The sequence below is a fragment of the Schistocerca americana genome, chromosome 7 (genome assembly GCF_021461395.2).
Source record: "Schistocerca americana isolate TAMUIC-IGC-003095 chromosome 7, iqSchAmer2.1, whole genome shotgun sequence".
In the NCBI taxonomy this organism is placed as follows: domain Eukaryota; kingdom Metazoa; phylum Arthropoda; class Insecta; order Orthoptera; family Acrididae; genus Schistocerca; species Schistocerca americana.
This window is the reverse complement of record NC_060125.1, coordinates 184,787,965-184,811,287: the sequence shown is the minus strand read 5'-3', so window position 1 is coordinate 184,811,287 and position 23,323 is coordinate 184,787,965.

Here is a 23,323-nt window from a genome sequence, read left to right as displayed (position 1 = left end):
TTCTTGAAGCGTCGCCACAAGACGAGAAAACATCCGTCGGAAAGGTGAGTCCTTGTCAGGATTTCGCTCTCTGTACAGTTCCGCTGCCTGCGTAGCATTTCACCTATCTTCAATAACAACGACAAAAGAAACGTTATGTTGATGCAGTTTGTAGGAAGGACAGCCTTTACTGTATGCCTACTTTACACAAAAGAATTTAAAAGGACTAAACTACTGTACTAAATGTACCAGTATATTAGAAAACAGTATTGCAATTACTGTTCTGCTAACTTAAATTTCCCATGGATGAGTGGCATCTCTACTTTCTCTTCGTTGGTGTACATTCTACTCATACAACTCTTCAACTGACGATGGTTCACGGAATGATGGGTGTGCGTTCTACTTATGTTTACATTTGTCCTCTGTCAACGTCAGCACGTGGATGTGTTCCATTACTCCGAGTACCTGCACTTAGCGCTGGGAGCGTCAACGTAAGTGTAGTGTTATTAATTAATAAGGTTGTGTTTCAGTGAATGGAACACTGTGATACATTTTTGAATACGTCTTTAGGAGATGAAATGAAGTACCGAATAAAAAATACAGGGTGACATTTAAAAAAATCATACCGCTGTTCATATCTTTGTAAAAAACAAAGCTACAACGAAGGCAATCATGCTGATTGAGGTACCCCTGATGGCTAAAGAACATTTTCCTGAAACATTTTGTAATTTGCATCTGTTTTAGGGTGGTCTAGATAAATGGGACACGCTGTATACGGCGTCCATCATATTTTGTATGACCCACCAAAATCACTGTAAAATTTCCTACATAGAGCCGTTACACCAGCCCACTCAAAATCATCTGGCATCGATGCGAGCACACGATTATGATCTGCCAATGACTTCTCTGTAATTAGTATGTCACCTATACACAAAATGATTCTGGATCCAATTTCTTTTGGGAGAATCATATTCAACAAACAAATAAATGCTGTAGAAGACACATTGAGGCCGAATGGAACACTCTAGAATTAGTAACATTTACCAAACCAAAAGAAGGTTGTGTGCTGTAGACACTTTAGATGCAATACAATTTGCCAGTAACTAGCATGATGATCTATGGAAGTCAGTGCTTGCACACCATAGAACCTTTGCAAACAGTTCTTCTGGTCGATTGGTCAGATAATAGTATTAACTGTGCTAGAGTCCACATACATCAGAGCTTCTTTTTCCTTTGGAGCTACGAAGAGTGAACAATTATTAGCACTCACTGCTCATTCTATAGTTCATCAGAATTTCCTGGATCTCTTTCTCTACCTTACCATTATATGATAGGGGAATGGGATATTGTTTTACAAATACATTTTGTTGTTCTACGACACTAAATCCGCATGAAAAGTTGCTAATAGGCCGAACGAAGTTAGAAAAACCTTCCCATGTCCTTGCAGCACTCTGAACAATCCTGTCCTACTTGCCTCTGAAGTATCTTCAACACCAGAAACCGTTGCTCTTACTATACTCAAAGAAATTCATTTTTTCATATCTGTGACAGCAAACCACCATGCCTACTTTCAACCCTATGGATTACATCAAGCTCAGGACGTAATTTTCCCTCCGTAAAAACATTATGACAACTCAATACTGTTTCACCCTCACGACACTACCTTCAGATGTTATTTTTTCACAATACCTTTTACATTAATTATTCCTTAACCTTCAACTATGTCTATCACCACTTCCAGTGTCAAATCTATACTTAATAATGACACAATTAAAGAACTGGCCTCCAATTGAATTCCTTGACAAATATTAAGCAAGTCTCTAAAGTAACCTCCAGTCCTTTGCAGTAAATTGTTCCCATGTTTCTCTTAGAGATAAAATCCAAAAAATGCTTACCTCTTTAATACACAATTATTATATAAAAAATAACTGCCTGTACCATAGACATATCTTAGGTGAACCAAACTTACAGAAATCAAGACCGCTGAATTCACAGCCAGAATTTTCATTTTCATATTCTTCCAAAAGAAGCTCCCTTGTGTCTTGCATAGTAACTAAATTTATATTTAACTCCAACTCCGCCTCAACATCTTCAAACATCACACTTTCTACTGCTGACAATCATCACTTTTGCTCAGTTGGTTAATTTTCTGGTGGATTGTTCCATAGGTGTGAGGTATGTCTTTTAGTGACTCAACCACAATTTTGTTATTATTCTGCACTTCATGCTCATGTTGATTGCTGTTGGCATAGCTAAGCCTACTCTAATTTACGGGGTTGGGCTTTCTCACTGTTGAGTCTAGTTCCTCCAGTGAGCTTTTAAAGGCTACTCCTTGCATCTTCCTGCTAGGGCTTAGCAAAATTGTGATGCAAATTCTAATTTATTGCTCTGGACAACTTGGGCTGTACAAGAACTCATTCTTCTAAACCATCTGTTCAAAGAAGCTTGCTAGACTCAAGAACCCTGATTGGACATAGTTCTGCATCATTATTATGCTATATTTTACATGATTTTGTGTGGCTTATGTCCAATATACTGACAAAAACCCTACGCTGATTTGCCTGTAATTAGCAAATTCCAGAGAAATGAGTCTCATTTTCATTTTTCTTTGGTGTGTGTGTGTGTGTGTGGGGGGGGGTCTCTCCCTCCAAATAGTCGCACATAAATTCTACATGATAGCCATTATACGATGTGGGAGGTAGTGAATTGTAAAACTGCTCCAACCATGGCCTAGGATGGGTGCCACTGGGTGAACTGCAAAAGGTCTTGGATTTTTGTACTGACAAGAAGTGTTCATAGTCAAAACATTCCATCTCTTGTGGTGAAAATCGCTGGAGATTTTTATTATTATACATACCCCATACAGATTTTCAAACTTATGGTCCACCATCCCTCTCATCCTTGTGTCCAGAGTCGCTGTGATCTGTCCTGTGACACTCGTCGCTTGTAAAATTCCCATCAGTGTCACTACCATGACCCAAACTTTTCTCCATGTCAGTTGCACACTCACTTAATTCCTGCGTGAGTCCTCGGTGATGCCAGTTAAACTTCTTTAAATTTTACGAAGGACCTAACCTCCTCATTGGCTCAGTACGATGACTGATTCTATCTGCACTCGTAGTACTTTCACATTCTAGGTTAATTTACCTACCGCGCCTTTCATATTTTAATATCTTCCTCGGTATTCAGTCTTCATCATTGCACCTCCTTGTAGATCCCTGTATTGATGCATTGTGTGCTACAGTGTGTTTCTAATATTTTATCTGTAGTGGCCATACTGCTTCTAAATCCTGTTTTGTTACTTCTTGCTCCTTAACATCTTCTCACAATTTTATCTGTTCCACTTCTATGGCTTCAGTGGTCTCGTCGGACCTTGTAGATTTTGCGCGTTGTTAAAACATGAAACTAAGTGCTAAGGGTCTGGATGCACTCGTCCAGACTGTTCAGGATTTCTTCAGTTATGTTAGTAAGTTTCGCAACGGTTTCACGGCGTTCCTTCACACACAAATCTTATTGTTCACCAAGTTCACCGAACTTATCACCTAAATTCTCTCTTTTTCTTTTATAGCGAAACAATCGAAAAGTTCTTGACCAATTTACTTGAAGTTTGTACACAATATACTAATAAGAATTCAAACGGACATAGACAACAGATTTTTTTAAACGACAGTTTGCAGGTTTTCTGTTAACATCGACTACGAGGAAAAGAATACTGTGCACCGAAAATGGCCAATTTAGATTTATTTTTTACAGTCAGTTTAGACGTCGTGAGGAAGGCATGAAAACCATTAGACAAATTGTTTCTCCTAAATATTCTTGTCCTTATACACACACACCCCCACAAACCAAAAATTATATTCACAGCAATATGTTGTTTTGTTTTATTCTTCGCCGACCTTTTTACAGGTTTCAGAGAAAAAAGGAAAATTTTATTTATGGGTTAGTGGCTTATGATTACAATACTACTACGGAATCTGAAGCTTTGTAATCCTACCAATTCACAGGTTAAAACTATGCGAAATACTGTCATTGAAGCTACTATCCTCATAGATGCAGCAGATAGAGAGGTGTCTTTAACACTTCTTATACCGACGGTCCCATCCGATTGTCCCACTCATTTTAAACGACTTTAATTGTCAATTCAGGTTTAACCCGTTTGCAATAACAATAAAGAAGGCTCAAGACCAGAGAGTGTTGTAAGAGGATGGAGAGAGAAGGGATGGGATGTAGAGATGGACTAAGAGAGATGAAGGTGGGTGATGCACAGGAGGGGAAGGGGGGAGGAGGTGGCGACAGACAAAGAAAGCGAGGAGGAAGAGGTGGGGACAAGGGGGAAAGTGCTTAGTATGTATATGCAATTCCCATATATATTTTTCTATTTCGGCGCATTGACGAGTTTGCTACTAGGCTATAAATATAAGCGTCTCTTTAATTCTGTAACTCGCTCCCGCAGCCATACGGGAGTTAACTGGTATGGTTGCCCTTCAGCCTCCTTCCATGAGGAAGATTTCGCTTTGGATCTGCAGGGGTTGGGTTCGAAGATATGGGTGGCAAAAGAGGGCATCTACAGAATGTTCTTATGGGAAGTCGGTGGATCAGCTGTGAATAGAGTGCTGTAGTGCTCGAGGGTGGCCACAGTGTTCCCTCCACAGTGTTAGTGAATGTTTTACAAATGTTCCAGAAGGTTCGAGAATGTTACAGCTTATTACGGATTGGTATACAACCTTTCAGAATACCCGAGGCTTTTATAGAATGGTCGAAGATGTTGGAGGACGTTCTGGAATCATCCATTACATGCTGTGGTTGGGATATACAAGGGCGATAACGAGACGCATGTCTCACGTGTTATTGTCCTTCTGGAAATCCGCGAGCGCGGATAAGGGAAAAGTGAAAGTAGTTGAAAGTGAATTAAATTTGTGTGGAATAATTGCTTAAGATAGCGAACAGTCTATTAAGTGGAACTTTACTGTGTTAATTAATATTAGCACTTAACAGGATGTCAAATCGTAGAAGAGGAGATGACCTTGCCAATGGTGAAATGAAAAGAGGGAAACGGAATGAAACAGATGGAAAGTGAGAAGCACTGTTAGCTTCATAACAGAAGATAAAGAATAAACTGAGATAAAACTTAAATAACGAATAACGAAATTAATTGAAGTTAGACAAGAGAATCAAACTAAACACTCGACGAACAGGTATAGAGATATCGTTGAAGAAACAATATTACGGAATGGTTCAAATGGTTCAAATGGCTCTGAGCACTATGGGACTCAACTGCTGAGGTCATTAGTCCCCTAGAACTTAGAACTAGTTAAACCTAACTAACCTAAGGACATCACAAACATCCATGCCCGAGGCAGGATTCGAACCTGCGACCGTAGCGGTCTTGCGGTTCCAGACTGCAGCGCCTTTAACCGCACGGCCACTTCGGCCGGCTATTACAGAATGGGCCAACAGAAATTCCAATGGATGAAGTTCACTATAAGAACGAGCTCAAGTGCATGAACAAAACATTAGTGTAAAAAATTGCAAGGCAGAAGAAAAGAGATTGGCTGTTTATGATGCCACTGAAGAGGACAGCAAACACAAACACGTTGTCATTAGCAACTTAAATCACGTTTCGAAATGTTGTTGGTATTAACTAAGGATAATCAGAAAGTATGGTGCGATCTGTTGCGAAATGGAACCACAGTGAAAATCAAAAATGCTTTATTTGCAACAGTTTGACACACCTTCCCGCAACTTCTGTACATAGCCGTTGCTCCGACTTATAAATTGGCCGTATCGTTGTACAAACTTTTAAACATCCTCGTCATAAAAGGCAGCCGCCTATGTTTCCATCACCTCTTTACGCTGATGTGCAGTTTGCTGACTGTGCCAGGATGTTGTCTTCATAGCCAGCGGTTCATGTGAGCAGAAGTGAACATCAGAAGGAGTGAAGTCCGGGCTGCATGTTTCGTGATCAAACACGCTGCAGGGACGATCTCATTGTTGCATGAAACCAGGCGAAACCTCGCACCGGACATCCATACTCGGAGAGACACACTTGTTCGAGGCCTCTTTCTGTGCTCACTTGGAGCTCAGAATGAAAAGAGCGACATGGTGCGATCGACAGGCGTACTAAAGACATTGCCCAACACATCTGTGCAAAGCTTTATAGGATTTTCACAGTCGTTTCCATTTCGCGACTTATCGGACCTTACTTTCTGAATAGCGCTCGTATAAGGAAAGGAATAAGTGAATGACATAGTTCTTTATTTAAAATTATGTTATTTTTGAATACGTACGTATATTTAAGGACACTTAAGAGTCTTGTTGATCATTCGAGAGTGTTTTTGTGCCTGAAATACTAACATGTTCACCATTTTTCTGAATGTTCAATTTAATGATGTTCGCGAGCAAGCAGTAATATTCTCATAGAAAAAATGGAAGTAAAGACCAAATGAAAAGGCTCTAATTCTGATATTCCTAAGAAATATTACTATTTTAAATTCTAAACTGGTGAAGTAAGCAGTATTACCCTTTTAAATTCTAAACTGGTGACAAATTCCCTCTGATAAAGTTTAGGGTGCAGCATTTTGTCTACTGGCAACGTGGCGCCCGTAGCATGTGATACTTGTACTGTGTACTGGCCTACGGGATATGCAAAGTGGCTCGTGGGATATCTATGACGATATGGGCAAAACCTCTCCGTGGAGACTGTAGTATGATTTGTCAAAACCATTGATTAGATATATTGATATGTTTAGAGAATGCTGCTCACGTCCACGTCGTAAGTGTGATGATGTATATATCTTGGGGAAGAATAAGCATGTGTCGATGTCATGGCCTGGACACACACGTAATGATTTCACGGGTGTGAGCGAGAGGGAGCCGAAAACGCTCGCATGGAGGAGCAGCCTTCCACCTCTGGTGTTTGATGTCGGCCCTAATTAGGGCGCGCTAAGTACACCGCGGCCGCTTATCGGCTCCCGGATTACCCTCGTCTCGGTGGAAAGAGTGCCGCTGGATGCGATGTGGAGTGGCTCGTATATATTTCAGCAGGCGGCGCCGGCGCAGCCGCCCCAGGGCGCAACCGGCCCACTAAGCTGGCTGTGCCGATCCGCCGGGTTTTGCCAGTGGGTGCGTGTGAAAGTGGCGAGGCGGTCAGTGTGTGGGGGGCGTATGGAGAATTACTCGCCGGCCGACTGCCGAGCGACGGACCCTTCCTGCTCCAGCGGCTTTTAATAATTTATCTCGCCACGCGGTCCGCTTGTTTCCAGCGATAATTGTGCCCCCGGGCCAAGCCAGCTGTGTGTGGCTCGCGCCATCTGCCTCGCGGTGGAGAAGAGCTTACTCAGCACTGGATGACCTCGCACTTGTGGCCGATTAGCGGCGCTGGTTCGTACAGGGTGACGGTAATTTAGTTGCGAGATAGATACCTGTCAGCTGAAAACATTATGAGTGCCAAAATATAATCCTCCTTTTCGTTTCATCGTATCAGATAAAACCACACCCCTGCGGCAGTGGTGTCTGCAGCTGTAGGATTTAGATAGGAGATCAACCTTCCTGCAACGAACACAAAGACAGACGCTCGCATGGATAAAAGTAATACACGGTTACTGAGAAATGTCCTCCTACCGCGGAGCTTCACCCGCTTACGCATATATACTGCACATATATGTGACTCAGTCTCTTTTGTTTTACACCATACGACTCCAGAGAGGATGATAAAATTAACTATGGGATTGAGACGTGTGGAAAGATCTTCGGTCCTGAAACATTTTAACAAAGATGTTGCCTCCTCACAACCTATCGCTCTTCTAACTCACTCCCTCTGCCTCTTCCCCCTCACACACTCTCCTTCTTCCATCTCACATCCTCACGCTCTTCCACATGCCCAGTACCGTTCTCCATGTTTCACCTGCATCGTACACCACCCTCTCCTCCATACTGTCTGTCTCCTGTCCGTCTCCCTGTCCATCTGTTCCACTTCACTCTCTCCGTCCAACTGCTCCTGCCCACTTTGTCCACCAGTTCCTTCACCCTCTTTCCATTTTCTCCATGCACCTCCTTCTGCCACTCTGTCTCCTCTTCACTCCTTTTATCTCTTCCTCCCCCTCCCTGTCCACGAGGTACTTTCTTTGTCCATCTCCTCCTCTCTCTGTCCATCTCTTCCCTTTATTTCGTTCTCCCTATCTCTCTGCCCGTCTCTGCCACCATCTGCGATTCTATCTCCTCCTCCTCCCTCTCTCATTCTGTCTTCTCCTCCCCCACTCTTTGTCAAGTTCCTCCTCTTTCGTTCCTTTGTCGATCTGCTCCTCCCGCTCTCTCCATCTCTTTCCCTTCCCTCTATCTGACCACTTCACCCTCCTACTCAATGAGTCCATCTCCTCCTCTATCATACTTGCGTCTATATTCTCCTTTCCCCTGTCTCTTTGTATATATCTTCACGCCCCCTTATCGGTCCACATTATCACCCCCAACCCAGTAGAAGGCGGCTGCTGGTTCTTACACCTACAGTATTTCTTTCCAGATAGACGTTTGATAGAAATTGATCCAGGGATCCAGAAGTAGCTTTGTAGTCGCAGATTTGCCGAAGTACAGACGTGTCATATATATTTCACATATATTTAACTTATTTCACACACGTCTATACACACATTTCACCTGTATCTACAGCAAATTTCATCCTGTAGTTTGGATTTCACGCAGCCGAATTTCTATGACGTCATACCACCGAATTATATGTCGAACAGTGGTATAATCTTGCAAGCACATTCAGTGGTACATTTTTATACCGTCTTAGAAATGTGTTACAAACAGAGTTAGTAATGAAGACGTAATTAATTAAAACGCCATGCATTATGCGGCAGTTTCCATGGATGTCAGTGTTTATGACGTCGAATCTCCTGAACTATGTGTCATACATATCATATAATTTTGTAGCTTCATTCAGCGGCATATTTGGGTACCATATACATCTTGTGAATAAAGTAGAAGTACTACATTTAAACTCTTGGCAGTTGTTAGGTATGACGTCATAACTCTGGAACTATGTGTCATACGATGATACAGTTTTGTAGGTCCATTCAGTGGCTTACGTGGCTACTGTCTTCGAATTTTAATGTTAAGAGAGTTAGTAGCAAAGAACTAATAAGTTTAAACTTCATGCATGATAAGGCAGTTTAGCACACTTCTCCGTGTTTATAAACTCACATCTCGTGAACTACGTGCCGTACAGAGACATAATTTTGCAGGTTCATTCACTGGTATATGTGAATACTCTCTGCAACGTATGTCATCAATACAATTGATAACAAAGAAGTAATAAATTAAAGCATCATCGCTGGAGTGACAGTTTTATTGCAAGGATATCGAAAATCTAGTAAGCGATAAACGTTTTTCCTTTCATCCTTTTGAGGGGGTTGTTATCGGGAAAAAATTCGTAAGGATTTGAAATTACGTGTAAAGTTCGTTGGAAGTCTGTAAGTGCTCTCATTCTGAAACACTGGATGGCCAAATCCACGAATTCACGCCTTGTCAGTTACACAACTCTCCCACTCCCACCCCTTTACTAGGTAGGTGGTTCTTATCTATGCAGCAATCCTCTGCGGACAGTAAGATGTGTACCAAGATTGGTTGAAAATTTTGAAAATTTGTGGTAAGTTCTATGGGACCAAACCCCTGAGGTCATCGCCCCCTGAGCTTTCACGCAACGTAATCTAACTTAAACTAACTTACGCTAAGGACAACAAGCACACACCCATGCCCGAGATAGAATTCGAACCTCCTACGGGGGAGCCGAGCGAACCGTGACAAGAAGCCTCATACGTTATGACCGCCTACCTAATAACCGATACGTCCACCTTTGGCACGGATAACAGCGGAAAAGCGCCATGGCATGGGAGCAATGAGACCTACGTATGGCGCTGGAGTGGGTCGGCACCACATCTGTACACACAAGTCACCTGATCCCCGAACATTCCTAGGAGAGGAGCAATCAGCTCTGACGTCCCATTCAATCACATCCCAGATGTGTTCGATCGGGTTTAGACCTGACAAGTTGGGAGGCCAGCACATCAATTTGAAGCACTCCATCATCTTCCTGACCTTTTGGCATGGTGCATTATCTTGTTGAAAAATGCCACAGCCGCCGGGAAACATGATTGTTATGAAGAAGTGTACGTGGTCTGCAACCAGGGTAGGATACTCCTTGGTCATCATGGTGCCTTTCACGAGCTCCACTGCAACCATGCATGCCAACGTGAATGTTCTGCAGAACATAATGGAGGCGCTGCCTGCTTATCTCCGTCTCGCAGTACGTACAGGTTCTCTAGAAGACGACGTATTCGTGCACTTCCAATGGCGTGATGAAGAATATTTCGGAATTCATCAGACCCTGCAACGCTCTGCCATTGTGTCAACGTCCAGTGTAGATGGTCACGTGCCCATTTCACTCGTAGCTGCCGATGTTGTGGTGTTAACATTGGCACATATATGGGTCGTCGGCTACGGAGGCCCTTCGTTAGAAGTGTTCAGTACACTGTGTGGTTAGACACACTTGTACTCTGCTCAGCTTGTCCTGTTTTACCAAGTCTGCGCAGCCTGCGACGTCCGATATCTGTAATGAGGCGTGGCCGCCCAACCCAACAACATCTGCAAGTCGTTTCACCTTCGTTTCGCCACGTGTTGAAGATACTCACGACAGCACTCCTCGATAACCCGATAAGTCATGAAGTTTCCGATATTCTCGTGCCGAGCCGAGGTCTGTGGTCATAATGGTCTAATTGACCAGTGTATATACCTACATGCCTTAAATAACATATATAAACATTAATATTTACAGGTAGCCGGACTGGTAAAGACAAATAATTGACATTGTATTGTATTGTATGGAACTGCTTCACAACCCGATAACAGGCTACTGCAGTCCACTCATCCCACCGCCGCCCCACACCGAACCCAGGGTTATTGTGCGGTTCGGCCCCCAGTGGACCCACCCCGGGAACGTGTTACACCAGACGAGTATAGCCCCAATGTTTGCGTGGTAGAGTAATTATGGTGTACGTGTACGTGGAGAATGTGTTTGCGCAGCAATCGCCGACATAGTGTAACTGAGGCGGAATAAGAGGAACCAGCCCGCATTTGCCAAAGCGGATGGGAAAAAGCCTTAAAAACCATCCACAGACTGGTCGGCACACCGGACTTCGACACCAATCCGCCCGGCGGGTTCATGCCGGGGACCAGCACGCCTTCCCGCCCGGAATGCAATGCGTTAGACCTGACAGCCAACTGGGCGGGCAATAATTGACATACTCAAGGTCCTCTCGTGCGCTTACAATTGTTCTTTGGTTTACTAAGTAGTCGCCTTTACTAAACGATGGTTATGACGAAGGTTCCAATATCAGTCTTGTAAAGTACATCGTGTCTCCTCTATGTGTTATGCGGTGTATCATCGTGGGCAAATTTACAAAGAGGTGTGTAGAGACCAAATTTACTCCGTTGAGGGCGTGGCCATTTGTGGCTACTTCTGTCTGCGTACTATTCGTTGATTTTCGGCGACTGTGGAGAAACCAGAGCGAGTGTTGTCCCCACTGGCGTCCAGCCTTAACTCATCGTACTTGGCTGACCACACAGCGCCGCACTTGCATTGTCGTGTGCGATCGACGTAAACATCGCCAATCCTACAGTCCAAACGTCTTCTGTTAATAGCTACCAGTTTCAGTGTATTAATCCTACGTGTTCAGAAATTCTAAAGTGGGAAGATTTTGTTGTACGTGCTTGTTTGATTCCTATAGACGGGTTATCAGCACAACATTCCGTAGTCTGTATAGCAATCGGTAGCCTAGTCCAGTAGCAAGCAGTGAGGTTCCAGTAGCGTGTCACGAGCATGATCCGTACAATTTTCTCTCGGCTAATGATATGACTATGAAGCTCCCGGCCGCTGCTTATGAAGGCATTCTGGCCCCTGTGTGGTGGGACCAGGTGAGTTACTGCGAGTGCTGCCTATCCTTGCCTCCCGTCTTCTGCAGCCACCTTTCGCTCGATAATGTTTATACCTTCTGTGCCACAATTGATGTCGTTATCGAAATGGGACACAACAATTACAAACTAATCAGCTTTGCTTCATACGTTGTTTATTTTGCTTCTGGATCTAAAGTTACTTGGAGCGCTCAGGTTCAGCGTGTCATCTCATACACAGGGTGTCGTAGGAGGAATGTCCAACTTCAAGATACATTCAACATGGAACCAGAACGTTAGAACTATGACAAAAGACATAGTGACGTTACAGTAGAAAATGTCATACCGCCATCCGAAAACCGTGGCTTCGTGATGGTAAGCTGTGGTCCATGTAAATGGAGACAAGTCACTCGTCTGATTATCAGGACGAAATCTGTAGAATAATTTTCCCGAATCGCTTTCTGACCCCATTGGGCTCACTTTACTCTGATATGTGTGTCCATTTCCATAACTACCTCCCAAGTCTCTCTGCAGTGGTCCCTGAAGTGTGGGCACTGATGCTCCGGTATTTATTTGTGGGAAGAGACTTTAAAATTTTATTTCGATATTATATTGTTGGAGTACCGCATGGTATGTATAACACAGTGGAATGTGATCCAAAGAAATAGTGAAGCATCAGATACGGGGGGATTTCTTCAATTAGTAGTTTGTCCTTTAATAGTCTTCGGATTAAGACATACTTTTGAGTAGGTAATTGACACTTTTGGCTACTAATTTGCCAAATATTGTAATTAGATATCATAACAGACCAAATTAAGTAACATCTAAGAAAAATACCCACGTGATGGGACTATATTGTTTAAGTAATACAGATTCTAAAGATTTTAAAAATCTGTGACTTTAGCGTGGAAACAAAAATTGATTATAGTTCTATAGCGATGTTAAGTCATTTTCTTTCTGTTTCCATGTGTTTACTATCAACCCCAGCAAGTGGACGACTTACTTTATCTCAGGCACGTGTACTGTGTGCTGGCAAAAGAGAGTGAAATTCAGTTTTGTGTTACACTTTTAATGACGCCATATTTACGTGAATGTTACACTGAGGTAGGTTTTTGAACAAGTGAACTACAGTGGCTTATCGAATTAAAAATAAAGCATCTTATTTAGAAAAGATGTATTGCTGTTCATGTCTTCGCAACTAACAACGCTACAATGAAAGGAAGTCTTGCTCGTTAATATCCCCAGGTAGCTAAACAAACTTTCTCTTATACTTTGTTTATTTTTGTTCTCGATGAAAAGTTACTCAGTGACCTCATGTTGCAGGCGACATCTTATATACAGTGTGTCCTAGGAGGAATGGTCGTTTTCAGAAATATGATGAAAACGATGATTCTAACAAAAAAAAAAAAACAGTAAACATGACTCTAAAGCGCATACTGTGATACAAATCTCTGTTACTACACATCGCTTTCCATATTTTTTGAGGAGCTAATAGGGACAAAAGTAAGAAAAAATGTGTGGTAAACGTGGAATATAACACGCATATTTTAAGTGCCAGGAACACTTGTTCAGTAGAAGAGTAGTTTTTCACAGTATGGCCTATGGAAGACGAACAAGTGCTCATAGTTCTTAAGGTATGCACTTTAGAGGCCATGTTTACTGGACATTTATTCTTGTTTTTCTCCATGAATCATATCAAAAGCAAAGAGGTTGTAGTAGAAGAGATTTGTTTCACAGTATCGAAAGTAAATAAGGGCTTATAGCTCTTAAGGTGTGCAATTTATAGGTTTTCGCTTCGAATGATCGTTCCTGTCATATCTCTGAAACTGAACTTTCCTCCTTGGACGCCCAGTACATGTATTGCAATTCGGGAAGAGAGGCTACGTGTGTTCAGCAGACAAAATTATTTCATTTCTCCACCTCTCCCAGACAATTGCCTTTTTTTTCCTTTTTATTGCGTATTCCGTGTATTTAATATATTCTTCTTCGTTCGCAGAAGACCGTTCCTTCCTCGTCTATTTATAACCGAATAAAGATTTGTATTTTCGTCGGCAGGCATCATCTTCTGCCGTTGCTCGAACTGTTTCGCCTATCCCTTAACGCAGTCACTAACAATTCACCGTGCAGTTGCAACAGTTTTATGTCATTGACAGCTAGGTACTACGTATTCCGATAAGGCATTGTGCAATGATATATCTCTCTCGTGCATTTTGTGAAAGAATTACAGATCGTAGAGACTTGAGTTGTGGGTGGTGTGTTATCTGGGCACTGAGTAGACCGGAAATCACTAGGAAGCCGCAACACTTACTAGTCGAAGACACCACAATTATCTCGAAAGTAGCCCCGGTAGGACAGACAGTTGGCGCCGATGGACGCCATTGAGCAGCAACGTCACCTGACGGTGCTAGAGTGGTGGCTATCCTACAGGAAGCGTCACGTACTGTCCCAGCAATTCAGAAAACACAATTATATTCATTCCTTATCATTTACATATCATATAAGAGAGATAAAAGACAAATGACAGACACTAGAAAAATACTAAAATGTAGTACCAAACATCAGCAGTGTGACGTGATGGCCACCATGTGATCGGTTGGCGCTTCTCAAGAAGCCAGCCAAGTTATCCTGTAACTGGTGAGACTGTAATTCCGTCGGGAACAGAGATGCACATGGAATGACAAGACAATGACAATGAGGCTTCTGAAAGGGAGTATCTGAGCTGAACATAAAGTCATAGCTGCCGGTGATGCTATCATTTGTTCTCATTATCTAGAGTTGACAGCGGACTTCTCCACTGTGATATCTTAATGATTGTCATTTCCCTTTGCCTAGGGCCGAGTGGAGCGGCTGATCTCGAAAGGTACATTTTATGACTCTGTATTGTAAGATTCACAGAATAATGTATTGGGTGCTTTCATATTGCGCCGTTTCCACTCTTTGATTATGGCTCAGCTCAGTGAGGAAATGTACTACAAATGGCATCGTGCCCTGTGCAGCATTGGCACTTTTTGCATGCTCCATATACTGACTGCAACGCACAATAGGAGCGGACCTGTTTCTCTGCCGTCTGTGTCAAGTAATAATTTTTAAAATGTTATGTGCGCACTCGGGAACTGGATCTACTGCCAACACTTTGTACACTTAGACAGAACTGGTGGTTATACCAATGATCAGCGTTGCAATTCTCTGTCACAGGTGGAATAAGCACAAGAGGCGTTAGTGTTGTTCGTGTTTAGTGTTATTACCAGGCCTAGTAGCACATATAAGGGGCATGGAGAGCATCAGCTGCTGATTGATCACTGTGAAGGAGATACCGTGTACCCATACGAGACAGGGTTATCATAACCTGATAGAGTTAGAAAGGGGCCTCATTGTGCGTCTCCATTTGGCCAGCTGGCATAATCGTCCAGTATACAAATTTTTGGATCATTCAGATGTGAAAGTGGTCCCTGTCGTGCTGCATGTGAGCGTGACGGCCGTATTACTCTTCATCACAGTTCTGGTTGACTGCGTCTGACGACCACAAGAGAGGATCGCCAGATTCTGCATCAAGCTCATCGTAGCCACCTTCACATCTGCACCCACCATCCGAGAACAGGCAATGGATCCCTCCTAAATTCTGTGTCATTTCGCACCATTGGGCAGAGACTATCAGCAGCTATCGTTAACACCAAAGCAAAAATGGTTGCTCTTGGAGCGAAGCCATTGCCTGGAAGTGTGGACTGCTGATGGATTGCTCCGCATTGTATTAATGAGCGATGCATCGTGATATTGCATTATCGTGGATGACTATCATCAGTCCTTATAGCGACAACCTGGTGAGAGGTCCCATTTTTCAATGTTTGGGAGAGGCACAATGGTGTTACTCCTAGCTTCATGGCGTGGGGATTCATCAGGTGTGACTGCTGGTAATGGCTGGTATAGATTGAAGGAACTCTGACGGCACGGTGGTACCACACAGACACTCCTCATATTTTAACTCTCGTGCAACAGTGTTAGTGCCATTTTTCATCAGGACGATGCTCATACACACATGGTACGTATCCTTATGAAATGTCTAGTTGATGCTGGGGTACTCCTGTGGCCATCAACATCCTTAGAACGTTTGTGAGACCATCTCAAAAGTCAACTCCTTCCCAGTGTCGGCATCCAGGATATCAACGACCAGTTCAGAGAGCATACAATAGGTTTATGATACACCTCTGAACTCAATGAGTGTATGTATCGAAGACAGAAGGAGTGCAACGTGATACTGTTAAATATTTCCAATTTATTTGTAAATCTGACTCAATTTTGTAATCGCTGAAATACCATTACATACCTTCTCAGCCTGTGACGTTTCATTTCGTTTCCTCCTCCTCTTGTGGGCGCTTCATTTCTTTTGTTACCAAACTGACCGTGTAGGCAAAACACTATATATTACTTTTTATTCCAAATGCTATTTCTACTTCTTTAACCACTGTATTGATGTCGCTGTGAGACAAGTTCATAAAAAACATGTTTAAATGGCGCAATTATTGGTGACTAGTAGCAGTATCGAAAGACGATAATTTTTCTTAGACTTTGGCGTTACGGAGTGTCAAAGACATCAGTGTCGATACAGAAACATCGGTGTTTCAATTCACAACACCGATATATTTTATATGTCGGTAATCACCGAACATCACCACATAGGACAACAATCCTTATGTTTTACTGTCTACGGATACGTGTTTTTCCGTAAGACTAGAAGAAAGCTGATAAGAACGTATAGTGAGCATATTGCTTTTATAACAGTTAAAAACAGAATCATCATTATAATTGTAGAAAACGGACAAACTGATAATACGTAAAGATAATAGAGGAAGAGCAAAATCAAGCAGCACGGTTAGAGTCTAGTTAACAATATAAGGGCTCCACATCGTGGTGTATATTGACGCAGTGTGAAACAAAGGAGAAGCTACCATTATTTCGAAGTAAAGGCTATTCATTCCTGAAGTTGTGGAAATGTGTAACACTTCTGATGATAGCAGACACAATATTCCATAACTGAGTGCTTGCTCTGCAGAAAGGCCGGGATAACAGAGTAGGGTGTGGTATGTTGGGTCCGAAACTAAATCAGAATTGTGTTGTTGTTGAATTTCACTTTATACTGGATACACAGTTGGAGCTTCGATTACAGAAAGGTCGCAAACCGAGTCCGGTAAGAATGCCCCTTCGGTTTTAATGCTACCAGGTTAGTTATTCACAAGAAGAACTAGAAAAGCACACGGTGGTGCATCGTCAAAAATTCCTACGTAGGAATTTAAGACAAGGTTGAGGTGATAGGATTTTCATTTTCAGATCTAGTTCAAGAAAGTCGCAGTAATATAATATGGATAAAACTAACCTATCAGTGGCTTCACATTCGGTGTGTTCAAATGATTACGGCTTGTTTGCAATTATAGCGTTAAGTAAGACACGGAAAATAACAGAAATTCCGTTTCTAACGCAAAATAATCCCACCCATAGGGTAAGTAAGTCCATGGAAAGGAAGTACAGAAATAATGGTAAGCGGGAAACAGATTGGAAGAGTAAAGATCTGGTACAAACGCTGCGTGCTCATGTAGACCATAAGCATATAGTGCGTCTCTATGACTGCTCTTAGTATGTGTTATACAACAGTAACAACAGCAGATTGTCTTCACTCGTAAACTAGGCAGAGCTACAAACGTAGACCCCTCCACAGCAGTATCGGCAACTATACCGGTAGCTCTGAACACACTGGAGACCGCAGCGTCAGCTAGTGGTTGCTTTGATGTGGTGTCGCTGTTTGTTCGCGACCTCGAGCAAATGTCTGTGTCATCAGCGGACGGGGATACGCTTGGAGGTCGTCCAAGGGAGACGATCAGGATTTAACCTGTCGTCAACAATGCCCTCATTTGAGACAGAGAATAAGTTCGTACTGGACTGAGATGGAGAATATTCCCACATCTTTCAGGCGTTCATTCATCTTACAGGTGAGTCAGCGACTGAATTAAAAACCACTTGACGCTAATAAACTCTGGAGTGAATGAGCGTCAGAGATAAGACAGTCGCAGAGAGCGTCAGTCATAAATAAAATTTTGTGCGTCTAAGAACAAAAAAGTGCAAGGGCCAAGCCAGCAAATAAAGGTTGCTTACGAATAATATGGTTAATTTTATAAATGGAGGGTATCAGCAGGAATACCATGCAGCGAAGACTCTGAATAACCTTACCCATGAGGGTGCAGACGTGAAGTGAGTGGTTGCCTTGATATGACGAGCTGGATACCCTCGTATCGGCTGAGTAGGTTGCTGATAATTGTATTTCCACAGCTTACTTGAACAGTGAATCCCAGTAGGATCAGGATGAGACCAGTATACTGACTCCCCCGTAAACCAAGGAAAGGACAGTGGAAATACAATGTTCAGACATTGAAGGATTTGGTCTGCTGAAGGTGGTTCTGTTCTGGTGTTCGATACACCGTCCTTGTATAGTGCCTATTTTTAATCCTATGTAAGTTTGTCCACAAAACAAATATCAAGAATACACGTTTATAGTAAAAGCAGATCATCTTTCGCAGACCACAGAAGATCTGCCGTTTTGGCTAATGAGCAGATCACATCCACTTTACGTTTCTTCGTTATTCTGACAGTATTTAAATAAACATTTACCACATACGACAAAAAATCTCTACACTTTGGATCCCTCCTCTTGCTCTTTTTTTCGGTGGTCTGGCGTTTTTGCTTGTAGTGCTCTCTTAAGTTGGTAGTGGCAGATAGACACCTGCACGTATAAATCGGTATGGATGGAATTATGATCTTTCCGTAGGTCAAGAAAAAAGTGCTGTGATTAAAATCGAAATGAGATAAAGTGCAGATTTTCTTCCATACTGTTCAATCTCTACATCGAAGAAGCAGTGATTGAAATAAAAGAAAGGTTCACGATAGGGACTAAAATTCAGGGTGAGAGGGTGCCAATCATGATATTAGCTGATGACATTGCTATCCACAGCGAATACGAAGAGGAATTGTAAGACCTGTTGAATGGGAAAAACAACTAATGACCACAGATTACGGGCTGAAAGCAAGTCGAAGAAAGACGAAAGTAGTGAGCTGTAGCAGAATGGAAATTAGCGATAAACTTATCGAAACTGATGAACACGAAGAACTGAAGGAATTCTTCTATCTTAGAAGCAAAATAACAAGTGACGGACGCAGCAACGAGAAGATAAAAAGCAGACTAGCGGAGGAAGAGGAGGGCATTCCTGGCCAAACGTAGTATACTACTGTCAAACATAGGCCTTAATTTGGGAAAGAAATTTTTTGAGAATGTACACATGGAATACAGTGGTCATGGACCGTGAGGAAAACTGGAAATGAAGAGAATCGACCTCGCGATGTTGAAAATATTTTGGACCGATGAGAAGAAACGAGGAGGTTTGGCACAGAACCGGCGAGGAAACGAATATATAGGGAAAACACTGACAAGAAGAATGGAAAGGGTGATAGGACATCTCTTACGATATCAGGGAGTGACGCCGTGGTACTAGAGCAAACCAAAGAATGCGATTCATTGGCAGAACACTTAGAAGGTGCAACAGGTCTACCAAAGAGACTTCTTACACTGCGCTTCTCCGCCCTATTCTGGAGTATTACTGTGCGGTGTGGGATCCGCATCAGGTAGGACTGACGGATGACATCGAAAAAGCACAAAGAAGGGCAGCTCGTTTTGTATTATCACGAAATAGAGGAGATAGTGTCACAGACATGATACGTGAATTGGAGTGGCAATCATTAAAACAAAGGCGTTTTTAGTTGCGACGGGATCTTCTCATGAAATTTCAATCACCAGTTTTCTCCTCCGATTGCAAAAACATTCTATTGGTACCCACCTAAATAGGGAGAAATAATCATCACGATTAAGTAAGAGAAATCAGGGCTCACTCAGAAAAATGTAAGTGCTCGTTTTTCCCGCTTGCCGTTCGAGAGTGGAACGGTAGAGAGACAGCATGAAGGTTGTTCATTGAACCCTCTGCCAGGCACTTTCTTGTGAATATGTAAATGTGAAGAAGGTATGAACTGTAGGGGAATACGGACTTTGGAATACATCCAGCAAATATTTGAGGACCTAAGTTGCAATTGCTGGTCTCAGATAAGAATGTTGGTACAGGAGCGAAGCTCGTTGTGGTACGTACCATATCAGTCTGAAGACCGATGACGAAAAAACCAAAATACGGAACTTCGCCGTACGAACGTCCATGGGCGAATTTAAAACGTTCCTGCGCTCTCGAGCGCTGATTGTGTGGGCCGCTGAGATCCTGAATGGTGTTGAGTATGATCCTCACTAGCCCATCGACCCCATATTTGCGTGGTAGTTATAGGACAGCAACCAATGCGAGTAACGATATCGCGGATGATAAATCGCAGTATCGAAGGACGCGACCCTCCACTGTCGATTTCTGACACTGCTGGTCCTCCCTTTTCCTTCTTTCCCGAGCAATAACACGATCTTCTCACAGACAACTAACAACGTAATTCGACTTGTGAATGAGAAAGCCGCTGCGTAATTTTGCCTTATACACAGACTGCAGGCGGTGTTGAAACGCTTATCATTTGCATCCCGAATAATGTAGTTCTCATGACGCCAGTTTAACGCTTGTTGGTAGCCGCCTTCGCCGAGTTCTAGTTTCGACGTCCAGCAGTGTATTCCACTAGAGCTTTATTCAGCGAGTTGCAGCAAGTGTTGTACAGTTGTCGCACGTCAAGTGTAACAATGCAGCATAGAACGTCGTCACAGACACGAGTCTACGACGTGAAATCGAATGCAGGGCTGCAGCGAGAGCAAAGTGAATGCAGTCATCCATTTTCCGGTCTTTGACTCCCCGCGCTGCGCTGCACCGCGGCAGCCGCTGGCAGCTTATACGTATGCATGTCAGACACACGTCGTGCCCCTCATCTGCATGGGAGCGCGCACCCCGAGCGCTCCGCATCGGAAACTAGCGACCCGCGGTAGGGGGCCTGGGGCGACACGCGAAAAGTCCTGCTGGACCGAAGGGGGCCCTCTGTACTCCACGGTGCTACAGCATAGCCACACACTTTGCTAAACTAATACTCAAAGAAAGGTTTGCAAAAACTGCAAACCCTAAGAAGGGTGTACGTCGCTGAAATATCTTTTACAGCAAATATTTGTATGGAGAGATGCAACTTACAAAGGAAGCAGGCTGCAGTTGTAGGAGTGAAAGACCTGAAAGGAAGGTTGTAGGTGAGAAGGAGGATGTTATATAAAATCAATACTAATTATAAAACCGTAAAATAGTCGTGTCTGCCTGAACACGCTAACCTCCATATCTACTACATTTTTTCTACAACCGTTGTCTCTCTCTGTCGGTCGGTTTGGACATGCTAATCTCTAAAACTACCTGATAAGTTCTCATGGGGTTCTGACAAGGAGCTTGCCGCAGAGAACAGGTGATTTTCGTTAAAATCGGAACACAGACACAAGAAATAGATGGTAATTTAATGTTTAATCTAAAATACCTCGTTAGTTTAGTAGCCCACATGTCGAACCAATATGGTATAGTACGCCACAGAACATACAGGTAGCGCTCTTAGTATATTTTTTTTCTTAACTCAGTTACAGATGTATTTTGGGAAGTTAGTGCCAATGTCAGAATTACGGGACGCGATCTTATATTTACGAATAAAGACTAACAGCGAACTTATTTGTCTAGGAATACGGATTTGTTTTTGTGTTTTAAAACCGTAACGACATTCTTTACTTATTGCTGTAGGTTCTATTTGTATTTGTCTTGTTTCCCATGAAAGTTATTTTACCTCAGCGACCGAAATATTTTCTGAAATTTAGGTCTGTGACAAAAGTATGTGCCTCAGACTTATCTCTACGAATACATAGAACATACGGATTTACGGATTCCCCTCTGTAAGTTAGAAATTTAACGACGTTGCTATACATCTCTCGCTCTGTTTTATTCGCTTTCTTTGCTAGCAAAAACGAATTTATTAACGTCGCTTTGTGATTTGGGCGTGTACTCACAAAATTTTTATTTCGGTTTACTTACAAATGTAAATGCTCAGAAAAAGTTTGAGAAAATACTCCAGAATGGCTAAAAGACTGAGGTCTATGCGGTGTCAAGAATCTAATGAAAATGAGACTTATTTGCTCCGGCTCAAAAATATCAGGCTTTAACTCTCTGTTTGGGAACTCCTTATGAAAGCGAGACGCGACATATCTCCCACTGAGAGCGCCATGCATTATCCTGCCCATCAGAACCTTTCATTCACAGAGCCTTAAAGTTACTTCTCTCCAACGTATTCGAGGCTGAAACTTTGTCAGGAAGTGGTGCAGACGAGTGGATATTGATACTCTGATTTCCGCTTGTTCCTAACAGTTTGCTGTTCTGCTTTTAGTGTGTACAAAATGCCATGGCCGTAAACAAAACACAAGGCCAGACACCGCATGTTGCCGGCGTGGACCTTAGCGTCAGTTGCTTTTCGCACAGCCAGCTCTGTGTGGCTCTTTCTCGTGTTAATCAAGCAAACAAGCACTTCGTCCGTTATCCCAATCATACTACTTCAAACGTGGTAAGAAAGGAAGCTTCATATGTAAAAAACAAATTAAATATGTGCGAAGGTTCGAAGTCTCACACACAGCTAGAAATTATCATCCAAACACTGCCATGTTTCTCAACTAGTGGTGTATGTCTTGCAATGAAATAAAAACTGTGAAAATCTCAACTGCATTAACGGATGTGATCTGTGCACTGAATGTTATCTTGTGACTACCCTGAACTGAAATGAAAGCAAGTAATCCAATCTGTCGGGTAATGAATGTCCTGAACAGTACCATATAATTTGGTGATCGTTACTTATGCCTCTGTCCGCCCCAGTAGCTGAGTGGTCAGCGTGACGGATTGCCGTCCTCTGGGCCCGGGTTCGATTCCCGGCTGGGTCGGAGATTTTCTCCGCTCAGGGACTGGGTGTTGTGTTGTGTTCATCTTCATTTCATCCCCATCCGGCGTGCGGGTCGCCCAATGTGGCGCCGAATGTAATAAGACCTGCGATATGGCGGCCGGACCTGCCCCGCGAGGGGCCTCCCGGCCAATGACGCCAAACGCTCATTTCCATTTCCACTTATGCCTCTAATCTTGTCTTCTAGAAATCGAATCTCACTCTGTAACTTTAACAATGTTCCGAGCAACGGAAAGTCTGTTCTGAATGTGTTGTCATCGTTCTTAGGCGAAGTTATCTTATTGACTGAAAGAAAAAGCGTTGGGTGAAAAAATGGTTCAAATGGCTTTGAGCACTATGGGGCTTAAGTGCTGAGGTCATCAGTCCCCTAGAACTTAGAACTAATTAAACCTAACTAACCAAAGACATCACACACATCCATGCCCGAGGC